Below are 21792 nucleotides of genomic sequence, written 5' to 3' on the forward strand. Positions count from 1 at the left end.
CATGTAGTTGGAACTCTAAATCAAACACGGTTTGTGCTAGCTCTTTGAAACTTGACACAATAAAGTAGTTCCAAGTTCTATCTCTATGGTTTGTTTCCTATTGATGTAGCCCTAAGCAAAGACTGGCGCAAATCACTTTCATGGAAAGGGGTTGCCAAGCTTCCAAAAAACTACGAGTTTCCTGAAATCTCAGCACACATTTTTTCACCTAATCTTGATGACACTTACAGGTAATGATCAGTACCCTAATCCCACTTGGCTCACCGATTTTCGTTCTTCTAGTTTAAACCGTTCGTTGGCAGTAAGAGTTTTAATTTTTAGGTTTCACTCGGTTTTCTCCTATATGGATACATGTAGTTGGAACTCTAAATCAAACACGGTTTGTGCAAGCTCTTTGAAACTTGACACAATAAAGTAGTTCCAAGTTCTATCTCTATGGTTTGTTCCCTATTGATGTAGCCCTAAGCAGAGACTGGCACAAATCACTTTCATGGAAAGGTTTTGCCAAGCTTCCAAAAAACTACGAGTTTCCTGAAATGTCAGCACACATTTTTTTCACCCAATCTTGATGACACAGGTAATGATGAGTACCCCAATGCCACTTGGCTAACCAAATTTCGTTCTTCTAGGTTAAACCGTGCGTTGGCTGTAACAGTTTTAATTTTTAGGTTTCACTCTGTTTTCTCTTATATGGATACATGTAGTTGGAACTCTAAATCAAACACGGTTTGTGCTAGCTCTTTAAAACTTGACACAATAAAGGAGTTCCAAGTTCTATCTCTATGGTGTGTTTCCTATTGATGTATCCCTAAGCAGAGAACGGCGCAATTCACTTTCATGGAAAGGGGTTGCCAAGCTTCCAAAAAACTACGAGTTTCCTGAAATCTCAGCACACATTTTTTCACCCAATCTTGATGACACTTTCAGGTTATGATCAGGACCCCAATCCCACTTGGCTCACCTAATTTCGTTCTTCTAGGTTAAACCGTTCATTGGCAGTAACAGTTTTAATTTTTAGGCTTCACTCTGTTTTCTCCTATATGCATACATGTAGTTAATACTCTAAATCAAACACGGTTTTTGCTAGCTCTTTGAAACTTGACACAATAAAGTAGTTCCAAGTTCTATCTCTATGGTTTGTGTCCTATTGATGTAGCCCTAAGGAGGGACTGGCGCAAATCACTTTCATGAAAAGGGGTTGCCAAGCTTCCAAAATAACTACGAGTTTCCTGAAATCTCAGCACTCATTTTTCCCCAGAATCTTGATGACACTTTCAGGTAGTGATCAGGACCCCAATCCCTCTTGGCTCACCAAATTTCGTTCTTCTAGGTTAAACCGTTCGTTGGCAGTAACAGTTTAAATTTTTAGGTTTTACTCTGTTTTCTCCTATATGGATACATGTAGTTGGAACTCTAAATCAAACACGGTTTGTGCTAGCTCTTTGAAACTTGACACAATAAAGTAGTTCCAAGTTCTATCTCTATGGTTTGTTTCCTATTGATGTAGCCCTAAGCAAAGACTGGCACAAATCACTTTCATGGAAAGGGGTTGCCAAGCTTCCAAAAAACTTCGAGTTTCCTGAAATCTCAGCACACATTTTTTCACCTAATCTTGATGACACGTACAGGTAATGATCAGTACCCCAATCCCACTTGGCTCACCAAATTTCGTTCTTCTAGGTTAAACCGTTCGGTGGCTGTAACAGTTTTAATTTTTAGGTTTCTCTCGGTTTTCTCCTATATGGATACATGTAGTTGGAACTCTAAATCAAACACGGTTTGTGCTAACTCTTTGAAACTTGACACAATAAAGTAGTTCCAAGTTCTATCTCTATGGTTTGTTCCCTATTGATGTAGCCCTAAGCAGAGACTGGCGCAAATCACTTTCATGGAAAGGGGTTACCAAGCTTAAAAAAAAACTTCGAGTTTCCTGAAATCTCAGCACACATTTTTTTCACCCAATCTTGATGACACTTACAGGTAATGATCAGTACCCCAATGCTACTTGGCTCACCAAATTTCGTTCTTCTAGGTTAAACCGTTCGTTGGCTGTAACAGTTTAAATTTTTAGGTTTCACTCTGTTTTCTCTTATATGGATACATGTAGTTGGAACTCTAAATCAAACACGGTTTGTGCTAGCTCTTTAAAACTTGACACAATAAAGTAGTTCCAAGTTCTATCTCTATGGTGTGTTTCCTATTGATGTATCCCTAAGCAGAGACCAGCGCAAATCACTTTCATGGAAAGGGGTTGCCAAGCTTCCAAAAAACTACGAGTTTCCTGAAATCTCAGCACACATTTTTTTCTCCCAATCTTGATGTCACTTTCAGGTAATGATCAGTACCCCAATCCCACTTGGCTCACCAAATTTCGTTCTTCTAGATTCAACCGTTCGTTGGCAGTAACACTTTAAATTTTTAGGTTTCACTCGGTTTTCTCCTATATGGATACATGTAGTTGGAACTCTAAATCAAACACGGTTTGTGCTAGCTCTTTGAAACTTGACACAATAAAGTAGTTCCAAGTTCTATCTCTATGGTGTGTTTCCTATTGATGTATCCCTAAGCAGAGACCGGCGCAAATCACTTTCATGGAAAGGGGTTGCCAAGCTTCCAAAAAACTACGAGTTTCCTGAAATCTCAGCACACATTTTTTCACCCAAACTTGGTGACACTTTCAGGTAATGATCAGGACCCCAATCCCACTTGGCTCACCAAATTTTGTTCTTCTAGATTCAACCGTTCGTTGGCAGTAACAGTTTAAATATTTAGGTTTCACTCTGTTTTCTCCTATATGCGTACATGTATTTAAAACTCTAAATCAAACACGGTTTGTGCTAGCTCTTTGAAACTTGACACAATAAATTAGTTCCAAGTTCTATCTCTATGTTTTGTTTCCTATTGATGTAGCCCTAAGCAGAGACTGGCGCAAATCACTTTCATGGAAAGGGGTTGCCAAACTTCCAAATAACTACGAGTTTCCTGAAATCTCAGCATACATTTTTTCACCCTATCTTGAAGACACTTTCAGGTAATGATCAGTACCCCAATCCAACTTGGCTAACCAATTTTTGTTCTTCTAGGTTAAACTGTTCGTTGGCAGTAACAGTTTTAATTTTTAGGCTGCACTCTGTTTTCTCTTATAAGGATACATGTAGTTGGAACTCTAAATCAAACACGGTTTGTGCTAGCTCTTTGAAACTTGACACAATAATGTAGTTCCAAGTTCTATCTCTATGGTTGGTTTCCTATTGATGTAGACCTAAGCAGAGACTGGCGCAAATCACTTTCATGGAAAGGTTTTGCCAAGCTTCCAAAAAACTACGAGTTTCCTGAAATCTCAGCACACATTTTTTCCCAGAATCTTGATGAGACTTTCACGTAATAATCAGGACCCCAATCCCACTTGGCTCACCAAATTTCGTTCTTCTAGGTTAAACCGTTCGTTGGCAGTAACAGTTTTAATTTTTAGGCTTCAGTCTGTTTTCTCCTATATGCATACATGTAGTTAAAACTCTAAATCAAACACGGTTTTTGCTAGCTCTTTGAAACTTGACACAATAAAGTAGTTCCAAGTTCTATCTCTATGGTTTGTGTCCTATTGATGTAGCCCTAAGGAGAGACTGGCGCAAATCACTTTCATGAAAAGGGGTTGCCAATCTTCCAAAATAACTACGAGTTTCCTGATATCTCAGCACACATTTTTTCCCAGAAACTTGATGACACTTTCAGGTAATGATCAGGACCCCAATCCCTCGTGGCTCACCAAATTTCGTTCTTCTAGGTTAAACCGTTCGTTGGCAGTAACAGTTTTAATTTTTAGGCTTCAGTCTGTTTTCTCGTATATGGATACATGTAGTTGGAACTCTAAATCAAACACGGTTTTTGCTAGCTCTTTGAAACTTGACACAATAAAGTAGTTCCAAGTTCTATCTCTATGGTTTGTGTCCTATTGATGTAGCCCTAAGGAGAGACTGGCGCAAATCACTCATGAAAAGGGGTTGCCAACTTCCAAAATAACTACAAGTTTCCTGAAATCTCAGCACACATTTTTTCACCCAATCTTGATGACACTTTCAGGTAATGATCAGTACCCCAATGCCACTTGGCTCACAAAATTTCGCTCTTCTAGGTTAAACCGATCGTTGGCAGTAACAGTTTAAATTTTTAGGTTTTACTCTGTTTTCTCCTATATGGATACATGTAGTTGGAACTCTAAATCAAACACGGTTTGTGCTAGCTCTTTGAAACTTGACACAATAAAGTAGTTCCAAGTTCTATCTCTATGGTTTGTTTCCTATTGATGTAGCCCTAAGCAAAGACTGGCACAAATCACTTTCATGGAAAGGGGTTGCCAAGCTTCCAAAAAACTACGAGTTTCCTGAAATCTCAGCACACATTTTTTCACCTAATCTTGATGACACTTACAGGTAATGATCAGTACCCTAATCCCACTTGGCTCACCGATTTTCGTTCTTCTAGTTTAAACCGTTCGTTGGCAGTAACAGTTTTAATTTTTAGGTTTCACTCGGTTTTCTCCTATATGGATACATGTAGTTGGAACTCTAAATCAAACACGGTTTGTGCTAGCTCTTTGAAACTTGACACAATAAAGTAGTTCCAAGTTCTATCTCTATGGTTTGTTCCCTATTGATGTAGCCCTAAGCAGAGACTGGCGCAAATCACTTTCATGGAAAGGGGTTACCAAGCTTAAAAAAAACTTCGAGTTTCCTGAAATGTCAGCACACATTTTTTTCACCCAATCTTGATGACACAGGTAATGATGAGTACCCCAATGCCACTTGGCTAACCAAATTTCGTTCTTCTAGGTTAAACCGTGCGTTGGCTGTAACAGTTTTAATTTTTAGGTTTCACTGTTTTCTCTTATATGGATACATGTAGTTGGAACTCTAAATCAAACACGGTTTGTGCTAGCTCTTTAAAACTTGACACAATAAAGGAGTTCCAAGTTCTATCTCTATGGTGTGTTTCCTATTGATGTATCCCTAAGCAGAGAACGGCGCAATTCACTTTCATGGAAAGGGGTTGCCAAGCTTCCAAAAAACTACGAGTTTCCTGAAATCTCAGCACACATTTTTTCACCCAATCTTGATGACACTTTCAGGTTATGATCAGGACCCCAATCCCACTTGGCTCACCTAATTTCGTTCTTCTAGGTTAAACCGTTCGTTGGCAGTAACAGTTTTAATTTTTAGGCTTCACTCTGTTTTCTCCTATATGCATACATGTAGTTAAAACTCTAAATCAAACACGGTTTTTGCTAGCTCTTTGAAACTTGACACAATAAAGTAGTTCCAAGTTCTATCTCTATGGTTTGTGTCCTATTGATGTAGCCCTAAGGAGGGACTGGCGCAAATCACTTTCATGAAAAGGGGTTGCCAAGCTTCCAAAATAACTACGAGTTTCCTGAAATCTCAGCACACATTTTTCCCCAGAATCTTGATGACACTTTCAGGTAATGATCAGGACCCCAATCCCACTTGGCTCACCAAATTTCGTTCTTCTAGGTTAAACCGTTCGTTGGCAGTAACAGTTTAAATTTTTAGGTTTTACTCTGTTTTCTCCTATATGGATACATGTAGTTGGAACTCTAAATCAAACACGGTTTGTGCTAGCTCTTTGAAACTTGACACAATAAAGTAGTTCCAAGTTCTATCTCTATGGTTTGTTTCCTATTGATGTAGCCCTAAGCAAAGACTGGCGCAAATCACTTTCATGGAAAGGGGTTGCCAAGCTTCCAAAAAACTTCGAGTTTCCTGAAATCTCAGCACACATTTTTTCACCTAATCTTGATGACACGTACAGGTAATGATCAGTACCCCAATCCCACTTGGCTCACTAAATTTCGTTCTTCTAGGTTAAACCGTTCGGTGGCTGTAACAGTTTAAATTTTTAGGTTTCACTCGGTTTTCTCCTATATGGATACATGTAGTTGGAACTCTAAATCAAACACGGTTTGTGCTAACTCTTTGAAACTTGACACAATAAAGTAGTTCCAAGTTCTATCTCTATGGTTTGTTCCCTATTGATGTAGCCCTAAGCAGAGACTGGCGCAAATCACTTTCATGGAAAGGGGTTACCAAGCTTAAAAAAAACTTCGAGTTTCCTGAAATCTCAGCACACATTTTTTTCACCCAATCTTGATGACACTTACAGGTAATGATCAGTACCCCAATGCCACTTGGCTCACCAAATTTCGTTCTTCTAGGTTAAACCGTTCGTTGGCTGTAACAGTTTAAATTTTTAGGTTTCACTCTGTTTTCTCTTATATGGATACATGTAGTTGGAACTCTAAATCAAACACGGTTTGTGCTAGCTCTTTAAAACTTGACACAATAAAGTAGTTCCAAGTTCTATCTCTATGGTGTGTTTCCTATTGATGTATCCCTAAGCAGAGACCAGCGCAACTCACTTTCATGGAAAGGGGTTGCCAAGCTTCCAAAAAACTACGAGTTTCCTGAAATCTCAGCACACATTTTTTTCTCCCAATCTTGATGTCACTTTCAGGTAATGATCAGTACCCCAATCCCACTTGGCTCACCAAATTTCGTTCTTCTAGATTCAACCGTTCGTTGGCAGTAACACTTCAAATTTTTAGGTTTCACTCGGTTTTCTCCTATATGGATACATGTAGTTGGAACTCTAAATCAAACACGGTTTGTCCTAGCTCTTTGAAACTTGACACAATAAAGTAGTTCCAAGTTCTATCTCTATGGTGTGTTTCCTATTGATGTATCCCTAAGCAGAGACCGGCGCAAATCACTTTCATGGAAAGGGGTTGCCAAGCTTCCAAAAAACTACGAGTTTCCTGAAATCTCAGCACACATTTTTTCACCCAAACTTGATGACACTTTCAGGTAATGATCAGGACCCCAATCCCACTTGGCTCACCAAATTTCGTTCTTCTAGATTCAACCGTTCGTTGGCAGTAACAGTTTAAATTTTTAGGTTTCACTCTGTTTTCTCCTATATGCATACATGTAGTTAAAACTCTAAATCAAACACGGTTTGTGCTAGCTCTTTGAAACTTGACACAATAAATTAGTTCCAAGTTCTATCTCTATGTTTTGTTTCCTATTGATGTAGCCCTAAGCAGAGACTGGCGCAAATCACTTTCATGGAAAGGGTTTGCCAAACTTCCAAATAACTACGAGTTTCCTGAAATCTCAGCATACATTTTTTCACCCTATCTTGATGACACTTTCAGGTAATGATCAGTACCCCAATCCAACATGGCTAACCAATTTTTGTTCTTCTAGGTTAAACTGTTCGTTGGCAGTAACAGTTTTAATTTTTAGGCTTCACTCTGTTTTCTCTTATAAGGATACATGTAGTTGGAACTCTAAATCAAACACGGTTTGTGCTAGCTCTTTGAAACTTGACACAATAAAGTAGTTCCAAGTTCTATCTCTATGGTTTGTGTCCTATTGATGTAGCCCAAAGGAGAGACTGGCGCAAATCACTTTCATGAAAAGGGGTTGCCAAGCTTCCAAAATAACTACGAGTTTCCTGAAATCTCAGCACACATTTTTTCACCCAATCTTGATGACACTTTCAGGTAATGATCAGTACCCCAATGCCACTAGGCTCACAAAATTTCGTTCTTCTACGTTAAACCGTTCGTTGGCAATAACAGTTTTAATTTTTAGGTTTCACTCGGTTTTCTCCTATATGGATACATGTAGTTGGAACTCTAAATCAAACACTGTTTGTGCTAGCTCTTTGAAACTTGACACAGTAAAGTAGTTCTAATTTGTATCTCTATGACTTGTTTCCTATTGATGTTGCACTAATCAGAGACCGGCGCAAATCACTTTCATTGAAAGGGGTTGCCAATCTTCCAAAAAACTACGAGTTTCCTGAAATCTAAGCACATATTTTTTCACCTAATCTTGATGACACTTACAGGTAATGATCAGGACCCCAATCCCACTTGGCTCACCGAATTTCATTCTTCTAGGTTAAACCGTTCGTTGGCAGTAACAGTTTTAATTTTTAGGCTTCACTCTGTTTTCTCCTATAAGGATACATGTAGTTGGAACTCGAAATCAAACACGGTTTGTGCTAGCTCTTTGAAACTTGACACAATAAAGTAGTTCCAAGTTCTATCTCTATGGTTTGTTTCCTATTGATGAAGCCCTATGAGGAGACTGTTGCAAATCACTTTCAGTGAAAGGAGTTGCCAATCTTCCAAAAAACTTCGAGTTTCCTGAAATCTCAGCACACATTTTTTCACCCAATCTTGATGGCACTTACAGGTAATGTTCAGTACGGCAATGCCACTTGTCTCACCAAATTTCGTTCTTCTAGGTTAAACCGTTCGTTGGCAGTAACAGTTTTAATTTTTAGGTTTCACTCTGTTTTCTCCTATATGGATACATGTAGTTGGAACTCTAAATCAAACACGGAAAGTGCTAGCTCTTTGAAACTTGACACAATAAAGTAGTTCCAAGTTGTATCTCTATGGTTTGTTTCCTATTAATGTAGCCCTAAGCTCAGACCGGCGCAAATCACTTTCATGGAAAGGGGTTGCCAAGCTTCCAAAAAGTACGAGTTTCCTGAAATCTCAGCACACATTTTTTCCCCCAATCTTGATGACACTTTCGGTTAATGATGAGTACCCCAATCCCACTTGGCTCACCAAATTTCGTTCTTCTAGGTTAAACCGTTCGTTGGCAGTAACAGTTTAAATTTTTAGGTTTCACTCTGTTTTCTCCTATATGGATACATGTAGTTGGAACTCTAAATCAAACACGGTTTGTGCAAGCTCTTTGAAACTTGACACAAAATAGTAGTTCCAAGTTCTATCTCTATGGCTTTTTTCCTATTGATGTAGGCCTAAGCAGAGACCAGCGGAAATCACTTACATGGAAAGGGGTTGCCAAGCTTCCAAAAAACTACGAGTTTCCTGAAATCACACCACACATTTTTTCACCCAATCTTGATGACACTTTCGGTTAATGATCAGTACCCCAATCCCACTTGGCTCACCAAATTTCGTTCTTCTAGGTTAAACCGTTCGTTGGCAGTAACAGTTTAAATTTTTAGGTTTCACTCTGTTTTCTCCTATATGGATACATGTATTTGGTACTCTATTTCAAACACGGTTTGTGCTAGCTCTTTGAAACTTGACACAATAAAGTAGTTCCAAGTTCTATCTCTATGGTTTGTTTCCTATTGATGTAACCCTAAGCAGAGACTGGCGCAAATCACTTTCATGGAAACGGGTTGCCAAGCTTCCAAAAAACGACCAGTTTCCTGAAATCTCAGCACACATTTTTTCAACCAATCTTGATGACACTTACAGGTCATGATCTGTACACTAATGTAACTTGGCTCACCAAATTTCGTTCTTCTAGGTTAAACCGTTAGTTGGCAGTAACACTTTTAATTTTAGGTTTCACTCTGTTTTCTCCTATATGGATACATGTAGTTGGAACTCTAAATCAAACACGGTTTGTGCTAGCTCTTTGAAACTTGACACAATAAAGTAGTTCCAAGTTCTATCTCTATGGTTTGTTCCCTATTGATGTAGCCCTAAGCAGAGACTGGCGCAAATCACTTTCATGGAAAGGGGTTACCAAGCTTAAAAAAAACTTCGAGTTTCCTGAAATCTCAGCACACATTTTTTCACCCAAACTTGATGACACTTTCAGGTAATGATCAGGACCCCAATCCCACTTGGCTCACCAAATTTCGTTCTTCTAGATTCAACCGTTCGTTGGCAGTAACAGTTTAAATTTTTAGGTTTCACTCTGTTTTCTCCTATATGCATACATGTAGTTAAAACTCTAAATCAAACACGGTTTGTGCTAGCTCTTTGAAACTTGACACAATAAATTAGTTCCAAGTTCTATCTCTATGTTTTGTTTCCTATTGATGTAGCCCTAAGCAGAGACTGGCGCAAATCACTTTCATGGAAAGGGTTTGCCAAACTTCCAAATAACTACGAGTTTCCTGAAATCTCAGCATACATTTTTTCACCCTATCTTGATGACACTTTCAGGTAATGATCAGTACCCCAATCCAACATGGCTAACCAATTTTTGTTCTTCTAGGTTAAACTGTTCGTTGGCAGTAACAGTTTTAATTTTTAGGCTTCACTCTGTTTTCTCTTATAAGGATACATGTAGTTGGAACTCTAAATCAAACACGGTTTGTGCTAGCTCTTTGAAACTTGACACAATAAAGTAGTTCCAAGTTCTATCTCTATGGTTTGTGTCCTATTGATGTAGCCCAAAGGAGAGACTGGCGCAAATCACTTTCATGAAAAGGGGTTGCCAAGCTTCCAAAATAACTACGAGTTTCCTGAAATCTCAGCACACATTTTTTCACCCAATCTTGATGACACTTTCAGGTAATGATCAGTACCCCAATGCCACTAGGCTCACAAAATTTCGTTCTTCTACGTTAAACCGTTCGTTGGCAATAACAGTTTTAATTTTTAGGTTTCACTCGGTTTTCTCCTATATGGATACATGTAGTTGGAACTCTAAATCAAACACTGTTTGTGCTAGCTCTTTGAAACTTGACACAGTAAAGTAGTTCTAATTTGTATCTCTATGACTTGTTTCCTATTGATGTTGCACTAATCAGAGACCGGCGCAAATCACTTTCATTGAAAGGGGTTGCCAATCTTCCAAAAAACTACGAGTTTCCTGAAATCTAAGCACATATTTTTTCACCTAATCTTGATGACACTTACAGGTAATGATCAGGACCCCAATCCCACTTGGCTCACCGAATTTCATTCTTCTAGGTTAAACCGTTCGTTGGCAGTAACAGTTTTAATTTTTAGGCTTCACTCTGTTTTCTCCTATAAGGATACATGTAGTTGGAACTCGAAATCAAACACGGTTTGTGCTAGCTCTTTGAAACTTGACACAATAAAGTAGTTCCAAGTTCTATCTCTATGGTTTGTTTCCTATTGATGAAGCCCTATGAGGAGACTGTTGCAAATCACTTTCAGTGAAAGGAGTTGCCAATCTTCCAAAAAACTTCGAGTTTCCTGAAATCTCAGCACACATTTTTTCACCCAATCTTGATGGCACTTACAGGTAATGTTCAGTACGGCAATGCCACTTGTCTCACCAAATTTCGTTCTTCTAGGTTAAACCGTTCGTTGGCAGTAACAGTTTTAATTTTTAGGTTTCACTCTGTTTTCTCCTATATGGATACATGTAGTTGGAACTCTAAATCAAACACGGAAAGTGCTAGCTCTTTGAAACTTGACACAATAAAGTAGTTCCAAGTTGTATCTCTATGGTTTGTTTCCTATTAATGTAGCCCTAAGCTCAGACCGGCGCAAATCACTTTCATGGAAAGGGGTTGCCAAGCTTCCAAAAAGTACGAGTTTCCTGAAATCTCAGCACACATTTTTTCCCCCAATCTTGATGACACTTTCGGTTAATGATCAGTACCCCAATCCCACTTGGCTCACCAAATTTCGTTCTTCTAGGTTAAACCGTTCGTTGGCAGTAACAGTTTAAATTTTTAGGTTTCACTCTGTTTTCTCCTATATGGATACATGTAGTTGGAACTCTAAATCAAACACGGTTTGTGCAAGCTCTTTGAAACTTGACACAAAATAGTAGTTCCAAGTTCTATCTCTATGGCTTTTTTCCTATTGATGTAGGCCTAAGCAGAGACCAGCGGAAATCACTTACATGGAAAGGGGTTGCCAAGCTTCCAAAAAACTACGAGTTTCCTGAAATCACACCACACATTTTTTCACCCAATCTTGATGACACTTTCGGTTAATGATCAGTACCCCAATCCCACTTGGCTCACCAATTTCGTTCTTCTAGGTTAAACCGTTCGTTGGCAGTAACAGTTTAAATTTTTAGGTTTCACTCTGTTTTCTCCTATATGGATACATGTATTTGGTACTCTAAATCAAACACGGTTTGTGCTAGCTCTTTGAAACTTGACACAATAAAGTAGTTCCAAGTTCTATCTCTATGGTTTGTTTCCTATTGATGTAACCCTAAGCAGAGACTGGCGCAAATCACTTTCATGGAAACGGGTTGCCAAGCTTCCAAAAAACGACCAGTTTCCTGAAATCTCAGCACACATTTTTTCAACCAATCTTGATGACACTTACAGGTCATGATCTGTACACTAATGTCACTTGGCTCACCAAATTTCGTTCTTCTAGGTTAAACCGTTAGTTGGCAGTAACACTTTTAATTTTAGGTTTCACTCTGTTTTCTCCTATATGGATACATGTAGTTGGAACTCTAAATCAAACACGGTTTGTGCTAGCTCTTTGAAACTTGACAAAATAAAGTAGTTCCAAGTTCTATCTCTATGGTTTGTTCCCTATTGATGTAGCCCTAAGCAGAGACTGGCGCAAATCACTTTCATGGAAAGGGGTTACCAAGCTTAAAAAAAACTTCGAGTTTCCTGAAATCTCAGCACACATTTTTTTCACCCAATCTTGATGACACTTACAGGTAATGATCAGTACCCCAATGCCACTTGGCTCACCAAATTTCGTTCTTCTAGGTTAAACCGTTCGTTGGCTGTAACAGTTTAAATTTTTAGGTTTCACTCTGTTTTCTCTTATATGGATACATGTAGTTGGAACTCTAAATCAAACACGGTTTGTGCTAGCTCTTTAAAACTTGACACAATAAAGTAGTTCCAAGTTCTATCTCTATGGTGTGTTTCCTATTGATGTATCCCTAAGCAGAGACCAGCGCAACTCACTTTCATGGAAAGGGGTTGCCAAGCTTCCAAAAAACTACGAGTTTCCTGAAATCTCAGCACACATTTTTTTCTCCCAATCTTGATGTCACTTTCAGGTAATGATCAGTACCCCAATCCCACTTGGCTCACCAAATTTCGTTCTTCTAGATTCAACCGTTCGTTGGCAGTAACACTTCAAATTTTTAGGTTTCACTCGGTTTTCTCCTATATGGATACATGTAGTTGGAACTCTAAATCAAACACGGTTTGTCCTAGCTCTTTGAAACTTGACACAATAAAGTAGTTCCAAGTTCTATCTCTATGGTGTGTTTCCTATTGATGTATCCCTAAGCAGAGACCGGCGCAAATCACTTTCATGGAAAGGGGTTGCCAAGCTTCCAAAAAACTACGAGTTTCCTGAAATCTCAGCACACATTTTTTCACCCAAACTTGATGACACTTTCAGGTAATGATCAGGACCCCAATCCCACTTGGCTCACCAAATTTCGTTCTTCTAGATTCAACCGTTCGTTGGCAGTAACAGTTTAAATTTTTAGGTTTCACTCTGTTTTCTCCTATATGCATACATGTAGTTAAAACTCTAAATCAAACACGGTTTGTGCTAACTCTTTGAAACTTGACACAATAAAGTAGTTCCAAGTTCTATCTCTATGGTTTGTTCCCTATTGATGTAGCCCTAAGCAGAGACTGGCGCAAATCACTTTCATGGAAAGGGGTTACCAAGCTTAAAAAAAACTTCGAGTTTCCTGAAATCTCAGCACACATTTTTTTCACCCAATCTTGATGACACTTACAGGTAATGATCAGTACCCCAATGCCACTTGGCTCACCAAATTTCGTTCTTCTAGGTTAAACCGTTCGTTGGCTGTAACAGTTTAAATTTTTAGGTTTCACTCTGTTTTCTCTTATATGGATACATGTAGTTGGAACTCTAAATCAAACACGGTTTGTGCTAGCTCTTTAAAACTTGACACAATAAAGTAGTTCCAAGTTCTATCTCTATGGTGTGTTTCCTATTGATGTATCCCTAAGCAGAGACCAGCGCAACTCACTTTCATGGAAAGGGGTTGCCAAGCTTCCAAAAAACTACGAGTTTCCTGAAATCTCAGCACACATTTTTTTCTCCCAATCTTGATGTCACTTTCAGGTAATGATCAGTACCCCAATCCCACTTGGCTCACCAAATTTCGTTCTTCTAGATTCAACCGTTCGTTGGCAGTAACACTTCAAATTTTTAGGTTTCACTCGGTTTTCTCCTATATGGATACATGTAGTTGGAACTCTAAATCAAACACGGTTTGTCCTACCTCTTTGAAACTTGACACAATAAAGTAGTTCCAAGTTCTATCTCTATGGTGTGTTTCCTATTGATGTATCCCTAAGCAGAGACCGGCGCAAATCACTTTCATGGAAAGGGGTTGCCAAGCTTCCAAAAAACTACGAGTTTCCTGAAATCTCAGCACACATTTTTTCACCCAAACTTGATGACACTTTCAGGTAATGATCAGGACCCCAATCCCACTTGGCTCACCAAATTTCGTTCTTCTAGATTCAACCGTTCGTTGGCAGTAACAGTTTAAATTTTTAGGTTTCACTCTGTTTTCTCCTATATGCATACATGTAGTTAAAACTCTAAATCAAACACGGTTTGTGCTAGCTCTTTGAAACTTGACACAATAAATTAGTTCCAAGTTCTATCTCTATGTTTTGTTTCCTATTGATGTAGCCCTAAGCAGAGACTGGCGCAAATCACTTTCATGGAAAGGGGTTGCCAAACTTCCAAATAACTACGAGTTTCCTGAAATCTCAGCATACATTTTTTCACCCTATCTTGATGACACTTTCAGGTAATGATCAGTACCCCAATCCAACATGGCTAACCAATTTTTGTTCTTCTAGGTTAAACTGTTCGTTGGCAGTAACAGTTTTAATTTTTAGGCTTCACTCTGTTTTCTCTTATAAGGATACATGTAGTTGGAACTCTAAATCAAACACGGTTTGTGCTAGCTCTTTGAAACTTGACACAATAAAGTAGTTCCAAGTTCTATCTCTATGGTTTGTGTCCTATTGATGTAGCCCAAAGGAGAGACTGGCGCAAATCACTTTCATGAAAAGGGGTTGCCAAGCTTCCAAAATAACTACGAGTTTCCTGAAATCTCAGCACACATTTTTTCACCCAATCTTGATGACACTTTCAGGTAATGATCAGTACCCCAATGCCACTAGGCTCACAAAATTTCGTTCTTCTACGTTAAACCGTTCGTTGGCAATAACAGTTTTAATTTTTAGGTTTCACTCGGTTTTCTCCTATATGGATACATGTAGTTGGAACTCTAAATCAAACACTGTTTGTGCTAGCTCTTTGAAACTTGACACAGTAAAGTAGTTCTAATTTGTATCTCTATGACTTGTTTCCTATTGATGTTGCACTAATCAGAGACCGGCGCAAATCACTTTCATTGAAAGGGGTTGCCAATCTTCCAAAAAACTACGAGTTTCCTGAAATCTAAGCACATATTTTTTCACCTAATCTTGATGACACTTACAGGTAATGATCAGGACCCCAATCCCACTTGGCTCACCGAATTTCATTCTTCTAGGTTAAACCGTTCGTTGGCAGTAACAGTTTTAATTTTTAGGCTTCACTCTGTTTTCTCCTATAAGGATACATGTAGTTGGAACTCGAAATCAAACACGGTTTGTGCTAGCTCTTTGAAACTTGACACAATAAAGTAGTTCCAAGTTCTATCTCTATGGTTTGTTTCCTATTGATGAAGCCCTATGAGGAGACTGTTGCAAATCACTTTCAGTGAAAGGAGTTGCCAATCTTCCAAAAAACTTCGAGTTTCCTGAAATCTCAGCACACATTTTTTCACCCAATCTTGATGGCACTTACAGGTAATGTTCAGTACGGCAATGCCACTTGTCTCACCAAATTTCGTTCTTCTAGGTTAAACCGTTCGTTGGCAGTAACAGTTTTAATTTTTAGGTTTCACTCTGTTTTCTCCTATATGGATACATGTAGTTGGAACTCTAAATCAAACACGGAAAGTGCTAGCTCTTTGAAACTTGACACAATAAAGTAGTTCCAAGTTGTATCTCTATGGTTTGTTTCCTATTAATGTAGCCCTAAGCTCAGACCGGCGCAAATCACTTTCATGGAAAGGGGTTGCCAAGCTTCCAAAAAGTACGAGTTTCCTGAAATCTCAGCACACATTTTTTCCCCCAATCTTGATGACACTTTCGGTTAATGATCAGTACCCCAATCCCACTTGGCTCACCAAATTTCGTTCTTCTAGGTTAAACCGTTCGTTGGCAGTAACAGTTTAAATTTTTAGGTTTCACTCTGTTTTCTCCTATATGGATACATGTAGTTGGAACTCTAAATCAAACACGGTTTGTGCAAGCTCTTTGAAACTTGACACAAAATAGTAGTTCCAAGTTCTATCTCTATGGCTTTTTTCCTATTGATGTAGGCCTAAGCAGAGACCAGCGGAAATCACTTACATGGAAAGGGGTTGCCAAGCTTCCAAAAAACTACGAGTTTCCTGAAATCACACCACACATTTTTTCACCCAATCTTGATGACACTTTCGGTTAATGATCAGTACCCCAATCCCACTTGGCTCACCAAATTTCGTTCTTCTAGGTTAAACCGTTCGTTGGCAGTAACAGTTTAAATTTTTAGGTTTCACTCTGTTTTCTCCTATATGGATACATGTATTTGGTACTCTAAATCAAACACGGTTTGTGCTAGCTCTTTGAAACTTGACACAATAAAGTAGTTCCAAGTTCTATCTCTATGGTTTGTTTCCTATTGATGTAACCCTAAGCAGAGACTGGCGCAAATCACTTTCATGGAAACGGGTTGCCAAGCTTCCAAAAAACGACCAGTTTCCTGAAATCTCAGCACACATTTTTTCAACCAATCTTGATGACACTTACAGGTCATGATCTGTACACTAATGTCACTTGGCTCACCAAATTTCGTTCTTCTAGGTTAAACCGTTAGTTGGCAGTAACACTTTTAATTTTAGGTTTCACTCTGTTTTCTCCTATATGGATACATGTAGTTGGAACTCTAAATCAAACACGGTTTGTGCTAGCTCTTTGAAACTTGACACAATAAAGTAGTTCCAAGTTCTATCTCTATGGTTTGTTCCCTATTGATGTAGCCCTAAGCAGAGACTGGCGCAAATCACTTTCATGGAAAGGGGTTACCAAGCTTAAAAAAAACTTCGAGTTTCCTGAAATCTCAGCACACATTTTTTTCACCCAATCTTGATGACACTTACAGGTAATGATCAGTACCCCAATGCCACTTGGCTCACCAAATTTCGTTCTTCTAGGTTAAACCGTTCGTTGGCTGTAACAGTTTAAATTTTTAGGTTTCACTCTGTTTTCTCTTATATGGATACATGTAGTTGGAACTCTAAATCAAACACGGTTTGTGCTAGCTCTTTAAAACTTGACACAATAAAGTAGTTCCAAGTTCTATCTCTATGGTGTGTTTCCTATTGATGTATCCCTAAGCAGAGACCAGCGCAACTCACTTTCATGGAAAGGGGTTGCCAAGCTTCCAAAAAACTACGAGTTTCCTGAAATCTCAGCACACATTTTTTTCTCCCAATCTTGATGTCACTTTCAGGTAATGATCAGTACCCCAATCCCACTTGGCTCACCAAATTTCGTTCTTCTAGATTCAACCGTTCGTTGGCAGTAACACTTCAAATTTTTAGGTTTCACTCGGTTTTCTCCTATATGGATACATGTAGTTGGAACTCTAAATCAAACACGGTTTGTCCTAGCTCTTTGAAACTTGACACAATAAAGTAGTTCCAAGTTCTATCTCTATGGTGTGTTTCCTATTGATGTATCCCTAAGCAGAGACCGGCGCAAATCACTTTCATGGAAAGGGGTTGCCAAGCTTCCAAAAAACTACGAGTTTCCTGAAATCTCAGCACACATTTTTTCACCCAAACTTGATGACACTTTCAGGTAATGATCAGGACCCCAATCCCACTTGGCTCACCAAATTTCGTTCTTCTAGATTCAACCGTTCGTTGGCAGTAACAGTTTAAATTTTTAGGTTTCACTCTGTTTTCTCCTATATGCATACATGTAGTTAAAACTCTAAATCAAACACGGTTTGTGCTAACTCTTTGAAACTTGACACAATAAAGTAGTTCCAAGTTCTATCTCTATGGTTTGTTCCCTATTGATGTAGCCCTAAGCAGAGACTGGCGCAAATCACTTTCATGGAAAGGGGTTACCAAGCTTAAAAAAAACTTCGAGTTTCCTGAAATCTCAGCACACATTTTTTTCACCCAATCTTGATGACACTTACAGGTAATGATCAGTACCCCAATGCCACTTGGCTCACCAAATTTCGTTCTTCTAGGTTAAACCGTTCGTTGGCTGTAACAGTTTAAATTTTTAGGTTTCACTCTGTTTTCTCTTATATGGATACATGTAGTTGGAACTCTAAATCAAACACGGTTTGTGCTAGCTCTTTAAAACTTGACACAATAAAGTAGTTCCAAGTTCTATCTCTATGGTGTGTTTCCTATTGATGTATCCCTAAGCAGAGACCAGCGCAACTCACTTTCATGGAAAGGGGTTGCCAAGCTTCCAAAAAACTACGAGTTTCCTGAAATCTCAGCACACATTTTTTTCTCCCAATCTTGATGTCACTTTCAGGTAATGATCAGTACCCCAATCCCACTTGGCTCACCAAATTTCGTTCTTCTAGATTCAACCGTTCGTTGGCAGTAACACTTCAAATTTTTAGGTTTCACTCGGTTTTCTCCTATATGGATACATGTAGTTGGAACTCTAAATCAAACACGGTTTGTCCTACCTCTTTGAAACTTGACACAATAAAGTAGTTCCAAGTTCTATCTCTATGGTGTGTTTCCTATTGATGTATCCCTAAGCAGAGACCGGCGCAAATCACTTTCATGGAAAGGGGTTGCCAAGCTTCCAAAAAACTACGAGTTTCCTGAAATCTCAGCACACATTTTTTCACCCAAACTTGATGACACTTTCAGGTAATGATCAGGACCCCAATCCCACTTGGCTCACCAAATTTCGTTCTTCTAGATTCAACCGTTCGTTGGCAGTAACAGTTTAAATTTTTAGGTTTCACTCTGTTTTCTCCTATATGCATACATGTAGTTAAAACTCTAAATCAAACACGGTTTGTGCTAGCTCTTTGAAACTTGACACAATAAATTAGTTCCAAGTTCTATCTCTATGTTTTGTTTCCTATTGATGTAGCCCTAAGCAGAGACTGGCGCAAATCACTTTCATGGAAAGGGGTTGCCAAACTTCCAAATAACTACGAGTTTCCTGAAATCTCAGCATACATTTTTTCACCCTATCTTGATGACACTTTCAGGTAATGATCAGTACCCCAATCCAACATGGCTAACCAATTTTTGTTCTTCTAGGTTAAACTGTTCGTTGGCAGTAACAGTTTTAATTTTTAGGCTTCACTCTGTTTTCTCTTATAAGGATACATGTAGTTGGAACTCTAAATCAAACACGGTTTGTGCTAGCTCTTTGAAACTTGACACAATAAAGTAGTTCCAAGTTCTATCTCTATGGTTTGTGTCCTATTGATGTAGCCCAAAGGAGAGACTGGCGCAAATCACTTTCATGAAAAGGGGTTGCCAAGCTTCCAAAATAACTACGAGTTTCCTGAAATCTCAGCACACATTTTTTCACCCAATCTTGATGACACTTTCAGGTAATGATCAGTACCCCAATGCCACTAGGCTCACAAAATTTCGTTCTTCTACGTTAAACCGTTCGTTGGCAATAACAGTTTTAATTTTTAGGTTTCACTCGGTTTTCTCCTATATGGATACATGTAGTTGGAACTCTAAATCAAACACTGTTTGTGCTAGCTCTTTGAAACTTGACACAGTAAAGTAGTTCTAATTTGTATCTCTATGACTTGTTTCCTATTGATGTTGCACTAATCAGAGACCGGCGCAAATCACTTTCATTGAAAGGGGTTGCCAATCTTCCAAAAAACTACGAGTTTCCTGAAATCTAAGCACATATTTTTTCACCTAATCTTGATGACACTTACAGGTAATGATCAGGACCCCAATCCCACTTGGCTCACCGAATTTCATTCTTCTAGGTTAAACCGTTCGTTGGCAGTAACAGTTTTAATTTTTAGGCTTCACTCTGTTTTCTCCTATAAGGATACATGTAGTTGGAACTCGAAATCAAACACGGTTTGTGCTAGCTCTTTGAAACTTGACACAATAAAGTAGTTCCAAGTTCTATCTCTATGGTTTGTTTCCTATTGATGAAGCCCTATGAGGAGACTGTTGCAAATCACTTTCAGTGAAAGGAGTTGCCAATCTTCCAAAAAACTTCGAGTTTCCTGAAATCTCAGCACACATTTTTTCACCCAATCTTGATGGCACTTACAGGTAATGTTCAGTACGGCAATGCCACTTGTCTCACCAAATTTCGTTCTTCTAGGTTAAACCGTTCGTTGGCAGTAACAGTTTTAATTTTTAGGTTTCACTCTGTTTTCTCCTATATGGATACATGTAGTTGGAACTCTAAATCAAACACGGAAAGTGCTAGCTCTTTGAAACTTGACACAATAAAGTAGTTCCAAGTTGTATCTCTATGGTTTGTTTCCTATTAATGTAGCCCTAAGCTCAGACCGGCGCAAATCACTTTCATGGAAAGGGGTTGCCAAGCTTCCAAAAAGTACGAGTTTCCTGAAATCTCAGCACACATTTTTTCCCCCAATCTTGATGACACTTTCGGTTAATGATCAGTACCCCAATCCCACTTGGCTCACCAAATTTCGTTCTTCTAGGTTAAACCGTTCGTTGGCAGTAACAGTTTAAATTTTTAGGTTTCACTCTGTTTTCTCCTATATGGATACATGTAGTTGGAACTCTAAATCAAACACGGTTTGTGCAAGCTCTTTGAAACTTGACACAAAATAGTAGTTCCAAGTTCTATCTCTATGGCTTTTTTCCTATTGATGTAGGCCTAAGCAGAGACCAGCGGAAATCACTTACATGGAAAGGGGTTGCCAAGCTTCCAAAAAACTACGAGTTTCCTGAAATCACACCACACATTTTTTCACCCAATCTTGATGACACTTTCGGTTAATGATCAGTACCCCAATCCCACTTGGCTCACCAAATTTCGTTCTTCTAGGTTAAACCGTTCGTTGGCAGTAACAGTTTAAATTTTTAGGTTTCACTCTGTTTTCTCCTATATGGATACATGTATTTGGTACTCTAAATCAAACACGGTTTGTGCTAGCTCTTTGAAACTTGACACAATAAAGTAGTTCCAAGTTCTATCTCTATGGTTTGTTTCCTATTGATGTAACCCTAAGCAGAGACTGGCGCAAATCACTTTCATGGAAACGGGTTGCCAAGCTTCCAAAAAACGACCAGTTTCCTGAAATCTCAGCACACATTTTTTCACCCAATCTTGATGACACTTACAGGTCATGATCTGTACACTAATGTCACTTGGCTCACCAAATTTCGTTCTTCTAGGTTAAACCGTTAGTTGGCAGTAACACTTTTAATTTTAGGTTTCACTCTGTTTTCTCCTATATGGATACATGTAGTTGGAACTCTAAATCAAACACGGTTTGTGCTAGCTCTTTGAAACTTGACACAATAAAGTAGTTCCAAGTTCTATCTCTATGGTTTGTTCCCTATTGATGTAGCCCTAAGCAGAGACTGGCGCAAATCACTTTCATGGAAAGGGGTTACCAAGCTTAAAAAAAACTTCGAGTTTCCTGAAATCTCAGCACACATTTTTTTCACCCAATCTTGATGACACTTACAGGTAATGATCAGTACCCCAATGCTACTTGGCTCACCAAATTTCGTTCTTCTAGGTTAAACCGTTCGGTGGCTGTAACAGTTTAAATTTTTAGGTTTCACTCTGTTTTCTCTTATATGGATACATGTAGTTGGAACTCTAAATCAAACACGGTTTGTGCTAGCTCTTTAAAACTTGACACAATAAAGTAGTTCCAAGTTCTATCTCTATGGT

Source organism: Spermophilus citellus (assembly GCF_964194105.1).
Source record: "Spermophilus citellus genome assembly, chromosome: 14".
NCBI lineage: Eukaryota > Metazoa > Chordata > Mammalia > Rodentia > Sciuridae > Spermophilus > Spermophilus citellus.